The sequence below is a fragment of the Silurus aristotelis genome (assembly GCF_946808225.1).
Source record: "Silurus aristotelis genome assembly, chromosome: 13".
In the NCBI taxonomy this organism is placed as follows: domain Eukaryota; kingdom Metazoa; phylum Chordata; class Actinopteri; order Siluriformes; family Siluridae; genus Silurus; species Silurus aristotelis.
Genome location: NC_139586.1, coordinates 23466889 through 23474451, shown reverse-complemented (window position 1 = coordinate 23474451; position 7563 = coordinate 23466889). Strand labels below are relative to the sequence as shown.

Here is a 7563-nt window from a genome sequence, read left to right as displayed (position 1 = left end):
CACCACTGAATACCCATAACGTTACCCATCACAAGTTTTCATGCCACATTGAAAGAAGTTAATGTGTACATTTACAGTATCGTCCACTTATCGTCCACTTTATTCTGGGCATGTGTAAAGGTGTGTGTTCATAAATCTCTTAAAGCTTCTCTTCTTTTCAGCTTGAGATCCGGTTGAAAGGACGCCGACAAATCCTTTCCACACGGCTCCTGATCACATAGTAAAGATCCTAATTATTGCCCCTTTCATTTGCATAATTACCCTGTTTTCTTTCCCTGCAGTATAGAGATGGTAAATTGTAGTGGACTGGCTGCAAGTCAGTGAAAGTCAGCCGTAATGATAAATCTGTCCTCAGCCTGGCTGGAGCTTAAAAAGGATCTTTTTTTTTCTTTTCAAAAGAAAAAAAAAGCCAACTGTGTGCAGAAATGAGAGTTTTTGCCCCTAAATCATATGGAATTACAGTGTTGGTGCCTGTGTGCACAAAAAGCCCAGAGGAAGCAGCTCTGTCTGTTGCTTTTCCTTTTTTTTTTTTTTTTATTAAACCAACCAAGCAATTTAATTCTTTTGTTCACGAGAGTTCTACTTCATTGATTAACAAAAGCAGGGATATAATTTTTTTTCAGCCATTCTGAAAAGCCTGAAATGTCAAGCCTTTTAAAGCAGATTATTCCGGCTGTGTGCGGTGAATGCAGCCCGAGTAACCTTTTGTCTACAATTAAATATTCTGGCATAAATATAAAAGAAAATCAGAGATGGGGGAAGATTGACTCAGGAGAGATTGGAGAGGTAGATCCTCACACTGATAGTGCAAACAGCTCGCTTCTAATTAAATATGCCACTGAGTCTCTAAGCATTCGCTTTCTGCCGCAGAGAGAGGAAACAGCATAAGAATGTGAGGCAGAACGATATCTACGCCATCTCTCCGGCCGCAGGCTTCCTCTGGGCATCTAAAGGTATTTCAGAGATCTTTTTTTTTTGTTTGTTTTGTTTGGGATCGTTAATTGTTTGTTTTTAATTTCAAAGTCTTCAGGGATGCTGGCTGGAATGAACAAAGTTTCGAGCTTGTTTGCGATGCAGATTTGATAATTATGGCTCACAATGTGGCACTCAGGAGCTTTTATTTCTCATTATAATCAGGACACCGGGTGACGCTGGGACACGTTTAAAGATCCTTGTGTGCTTCTTCACCTGCTACAGATGCAATTGCTGGCTTTGTAGGTGTAACGTGACTGCACACTGTGTCAAAGGGTTAAAAAGAGACAGTGATGTTTTTTGGGGCTTTTTGCAGATTTGAGAGAGTTTAACATTATATCTAAGACTCTCTGAGTGTGTGTGTGTGTGTGTGTGTGTGTGTGTGTGTGTGTGTGTGTGTTATAATATAGTTGTATTAAGTTTATTACCTAAAATACATAATACACTGTGCATGTGCACTCTGTGAAATATATTTTTCAGCATTGTTTTCACACGGTTTCATCTCAGGTGAGCATGCTTGTGAGAAAGTTTGCAGGAATATGAGGTGAATTTTGAACCTTTTGCTCTCATTTCTTTTTTTTTCTATTTCAGTATATGTACATTTACCAGTGCACAGTGCTTTTCTTTCTGTTTAAAAAGGTCTTAAGCTTATTTTTTTAACAGATTTTAAGCATTAAATTGTGACATATATAAAACAGAGAGTGTTTTTTCTTTTTTTCCAAGCTGGAAAAGTGCTATAAGCTTCTTCACCGGTTACTTTATATATGTGTGTTAGGGTTGTGAAAGTTAATGAGAGATGAGCTTATCTGTCACTAGACATATGACCTTAGACATAAGACCTTTAGTTGTGTATTAGTTTTGGGCTTTTTTAATGAGAATTATGCTTTCCAATGTGACATTTATGAATCAGAACGTTGTTTTATTTCTGACTTTATGTGATGCATCTAAAGCATAGGAAGCCTTTATAGAGCCATGCACATAAATATAAGGATATGAATGAATACAATGTATATGAACATAGAAGCATATAAAATGTGCCTTTTCACCTGCCACTTTTGAGACTGAAGAATCTGTCTCTGTGTTATATATTTTATGTGTCAGATTCTGCCATTTCTTAAACATTCTCATCTTCCATCCCCACTTATAAGTGCTTGAAAGTTTGTAGTCATTTACATTACATACAGAGTCAAGAGCGACTTACATTTATCTCATTTTTTAATACCCAAGGGCAGTTAAGGGATTAAGGTCCTTGCTCAGATGCCCTTAATGGCAGTGTGGTAGTGCTGGGAGTTGAACTCATGACCTGCCAATCCTAAGTGCAACACCTTTACTATTGAGCTGTCACATCTTTACTAATAGCAAGCTGGAGCGATTTATTTTTTGCCTCTTTATACTTTTATGCATAGCAAGGTGTTCAGAAAATTTTTGTATTTTTTCATTGGTCTGTGAAGCATTTTAAAACCAAATTTGCTGCTGCATTTATATCCTATTGCTCAAACACTGCAGTTTCATTGGCCCCAGTGGTTCAGTAAAAACAAATCTATTACTTTACTCAAGAACAAAAGATAGCTTAAAATTAAATAATTAGTAAGCTGTAACTATATCTTGAAATAATAAATTTTTTTCAACAAAACAACAAAACATTATCATGAAACATTAAAACAATGGTGTAGTGTGTGGTGTAGAGTGTGGAGTAGTGTGTGGTGTAGTGTATAGTGTAGAGTGTGGTGTACAATGTGTTAGATTATGTGGGAGTGTAGGATAGTGTAAAGTGTAGTGTGGTGTAATGTGTGGTAGATTATGTGGTGTAGTGTATGGTGTAGAGTGTGGTATAGTGTATGGTGTAGAGTGTGGTGTAGTGTGTGGTGGATTATGTGGTGTAGAGTGTAGGATAGTGTATGGTGTAGAGTCTGGTCTAGTGTGTGGTGGATTATGTGGTGTAGAGTATGGTGTAGAATGTGGTGTAGTGTGTGGTGTAGTGTATGATGTAGTGTAGTGTGCGGTGGATTATGTGGTGTAGAGTGTGGTGTAGTGTGCTGTGTAGTGTGTGGTGTAGTGTATGATGTGGTGTATTGTGAAGTGTGTGATGTAGTGTATGGTGTAAAGTGTGGTGTAATGTGTTGTGGATTATGTGGTGTAGAGTATGGTGTAGAGTGTTTTGTAGTGTGTGGTGTAGTGTATAGTGTAGTGAATAGTGTAGTGTATGGTAATAAAGTGTGGTGTGGTGTAGTGTATGGTGTAGTGTGTGGTGTAGTGCATGGTATAGAGTGTGGCGTAGTGTATGGTGTAGTGTATGGTGTAGTGTGTGGTGTAGTGTATGGTGTAGTGTGTGGTGTAGTGTATGGTGTAGTGTGTGGTGTAGCATGTGTTGTATTATGTGGTGTAGAGTGTAGGGTAGTGTATAGTGTAGAGTGTGGTGTAGTGTTAGGTGAAGTATGCGGTGTAGAGTGTTGGATAGTGTATGGTGTAGAGTGTGGTGTAGAGTGTTGGATAGTGTATGGTGTAGTGTGTGGTGTAGTGTATGATGTAGTGTAGTGTGCGGTGGATCATGTGGTGTAGAGTGTAGGATAGTGTATGGTGTAGAGTGTGGTGTAGTGTGAGGTGGATTATGTGGTGTAGAGTGTAAGATAGTGTATGGTGTAGAGTGTGGTGTAGTGTGAGGTGGATTATGTGGTGTAGAGTGTAGGATAGTGTATGGTGTAGAGTGTGGTGTACTGTAAGGTGGATTATGTGGTGTAGAGTGTAGGATAGTGCATGGTGTAGAGTGTGGTATAGTGTGGGGTGGATTATGTGGTGTAGAGTGTAGGATAGTGTATGGTGTAGAGTGTGGTGTAGTGTGAGGTGGATTATGTGGTGTAGAGTGTAGGATAGTGTATGGTGTAGAGTGTGGTGTAGTGTGAGGTGGATTATGTGGTGTAGAGTGTAGGATAGTGTATGGTGTAGAGTGTGGTGTAGTGTGAGGTGGATTATGTGGTGTAGAGTGTAGGATAGTGTATGGTGTAGAGTGTGGTGTAGTGTGAGGTGGATTATGTGGTGTAGAGTGTAGGATAGTGTATGGTGTAGAGTGTGGTGTAGTGTGTTGTGTAATGTATTATGTAAAATGTAGTGCAGTATATAGTAATAGAGTGTGGTATAATGTATGGTGTCGTGTATAGTGTAGTGTGTTTTTAAGTGTGTGGTGTAGCGTGTAGTGTAGTGAATAGTGTAGTGTATGAGGTAGTGTATTGTGTAGTGTGTGATGTAGTGTATGGTGTAGAGTGTGGTATAATGTGTTGTGGATTATGTGGTGTAGAGTATGGTGTAGTGTGATTTGCAGTGTGTGGTGTAGTGTAGTGAATAGTGCAGTGTATGGTAAAGTGTATGGTAATAGAGTGTGGTGTAGTGTATTGTGTTGTGCAATGTATGGTGTAGAATGTGGTGCAGTATATAGTGTAGTGTGTTGTAAACTGTGTGTGGTGTAATGTATAGTGAAGTGAATAGTGTAGTGTTTCATGTAGAGTGTGGTGTAGTGTGTGGTGTAGTACATGGTGTAGTGTATAGTCTAGTGAATAGTGTAGTGTGTGGTGGATTATGTGGTGTAGAGTATGGTGTAGTATGTCATGTAGTGTGTTGTGTAGTGTATGCTGTTGAATGTGGTGCAGTGTATAATGTAGTGTATGGTGTAGTTTGTGGAGTAGTGTGTGGTGTATAGTTTTGTGTAATGTGTGATGTAGTGTATGGTGTAGAGTGTGGTATAATATATGGTGTAGTGTGTGGTGGATTATGTGGTGTAGTATGTGGTGGAATATATGGTATAGAGTGTGTATATGTGTATGGTGTAAATTGTGTTGTATTGTATAAAGTGTGATGTAGTGAATGGTGTAATGGGTTAGGTAGTTTGTAATGTAGTGTATGGTGTAGAGTGTGGTATAGTGTATGGTGGATTATGTGGCGTAGTACGTGGTGTATTGTGTGGTGTAGAGTGTGGTATAGTGCATAGTGTAGAGTGTGGTGTAGTGTAAAGTGTATAATGTGGTGTAGTGTGTGGTGTAAAGTGCGGGTTAGTGTGTGGTGTAGCATGTGGTGTAGTGTATAGTGTAATGTGTAGTGTATGGTGTAGTGTATGGTGTAATGTTTCGTGAAGTGTATGGTGTAGTGTATAGTGTAGTGTATGGTGTAGTGTATGGTGTAGTGTGTGGTGTAATGTGTGGTGTAGTGTATTGTGTAGAGTGTGGTCGAGTGTATGGTCTAGAGTGTGGTGTACAATGTGTTGGATTATGTGGTGCAGAGTGTAGGATTGTGTATGGTGTAGTGTGGTGTAGTGTGTGGTGTTTTATGTGGTGTAGAGCAGTGGTTCCCAACCTCCGGCCGCGGGTCAACTGGTACCGGGCCGTGCAGAAAGAATACATAACTTACATTATTTCCGTTTAATTTATTATCTGATCCTGAACAATGGTATATTGTGGATATTTACCGGATTCTCTCTGCCACATCTGTCTATGACACACTTTTGATGCATGCTAAGATGCTTGCCATGGTCACATGTCTTACCTACATCCGCTACCTTCTTAAAGGGGCTGCTCCGGCCGGTAACACATAATACATTACCGCTAAATTCAAACCCCTAAGCTAGCACAATGAACAAAAAACAACACAGTGGATTCACGCTCATTATTATATTTACAAATACCAGTTTTTATGCCGGTCGTATAATTTTATTTTGTTGTATTTATCCGCCACACCTTAAAGGCCGGTCCGTGAAAATATTGTCTGACATTAAACCGGTCCGTGGTGCAAAAAAGGTTGGGGACCACTGGTGTAAAGTATGGTGTAGAGTGTAGGATAGTGTACGGTGATGTGTGTTAGGTAGTGTGTGGTGTAGTGTGTGATGTAGTGTGTGGTGTAGATTGTGTTGTAGAGTGTTGTGAACTGTGTGGTGTAAAGTGTGGTGTAGTGTATGGTGTGGTATGTTCTGCATTATGTGGTGTGGTGTACGGTCTAGACTGTGGTGTAGTGTATGGTGTAGGGTGTGGTGTAGTGTATGATGTGGTATGTTCTTTATTATGTGGTGTAGTGTATGGTGTAGGGTGTGGTGTAGTGTATGGTGTAGAGTGTGGTATAGTGTACGGTGTAGAGTGTGGTGTAATGTGTGTTGATTATGTGGTGTAGGATATGGTATTGTGTCTGGTGTAGAGGGTGATGTAGTGTGTGGTGTACTGTATGGTGTAGAATGTGGTGCAGTGTATGGTGTAGTGTGTGGTGTAGTGTATAGTCTAGTGTGTGGTGTAGTTTATGCTGTAGAGTGTGGTGTAGTGTGTGGTGCAGTGTGTGGTGCAGTGTATGGTGTAGGGTGTTGTGTAGAGTGTGGTGTAGTATATGGTGTAGAGCAGGGATCTCCAATCCTTCCCAGAAAGGGCCAGTGTGGGTGCAGGTTTTTATTCCAACCAAGCAAGTCCACACCAAATCCTAACTGTTCAAATCTAATGATCTTCATTTTCAATGACTATCAGGTGTGACCATTGATTGGTTGGAATGAAAACCTGCACCCACACCGGCCCTTTCTGGAAAAGATTGGAGACCCCTGGTGTAGAGTGTGGTGTAGTGTATGCTTTAGTGCATGGTGTAATGTATGGTGTAAAGTGTGGTGTAGTGTGTGGTCTAGAGTGTGATGTAGTGTATGGTGTAGTCTATGGTGTACTGTATGGTGTAGTGTATGATCTAGAGTTTGGTGTAGTGTATGGTGTAGAATGTTGTGTAGAGTGTGGTGTAGTTTATGTTGTGGTTCAAGAGTTATATTTATATTAAGTGTAATCTTGTGTACCAGTATAGATTTATTCATTGCTAGAGACTCAAAAAACTTTTGTACGTCGCTCTGGATAAGGGCGTCTGCTGAATGCCACAAATGTAAATGTAAATGTTTGGTATGCTCTGCATTATGTGGTGTAGTGTATGGTGTAGCGTGTGGTGTATTCTATGGTGTACTGTATGGTGTAGAATGTGGTGCAGTGTATGGTGTAGTATTTGGTGTAGTGTATGGCGTAGAGTGTGGTGTAGTGTATAGTGTAGAGAATGCTTTAGTGTATAGTGTAGAGTGTGGTGAAGTGTATAGTGTAGAATGTGGTTTAGAGTGTTGTGCAGAGTATGCTGTAGTGTATAGTGTAGAGTTTGGTGTAGAGTGTTGTGTAGAGTATGCTGTAGTTAGAGTATGGTGTTGAGTGTGGTATAGTGTGTAGTGTAGCGTATGGTGTAGAGTGTGGTATAGTGTGTAGTGTAGAGTATGGTGTAGATTGTGGTAGAGTGTGTAGTGTAGAGTGTGGTGTAGAGTGTTATGTACAGTGTGGTGTAGTGTATGGTGTAGAGTTTGGTGTAGAGTATGCTGTAGTGTATAGTGTAGAGTATGGTGTCAAGTGTGGTATAGTGTGTAGTGTAGCGTATGGTGTAGAGTGTGGTATAGTGTGTAGTGTAGAGTGTGGTGTAGAGTGTTATGTACATTGTGGTGTAGTGTATGGTGTAGAGTTTGGTGTAGAGTGTTGTGTAGAGTATGCTGTAGTGTATAGTGTAGAGTATGGTGTTGAGTGTGGTATAGTGTGTAGTGTAGCGTATGGTGTAGAG

General features: G+C 40.2%; 1 protein-coding gene across 4 annotated transcripts in view; it reads left to right on the top strand.

Moving 5' to 3' along the window:
- Positions 1-300: 300 nt before the first annotated feature.
- sox2 (SRY-box transcription factor 2) overlaps positions 301-7563 on the top strand; it is a 167456-nt gene continuing 160193 nt past the window's right edge. For 2 of the 4 annotated variants that reach the window (XR_014536419.1, XR_014536420.1), the window contains exons 1-2: positions 301-786; positions 871-953. The gene's annotated coding sequence lies outside the window, so the exon portion shown is untranslated. Of the gene's footprint in view, positions 954-7563 lie in introns of all 4 variants that reach the window. The other 2 variants (XR_014536421.1, XR_014536422.1) reach the window with 2 other exon arrangements.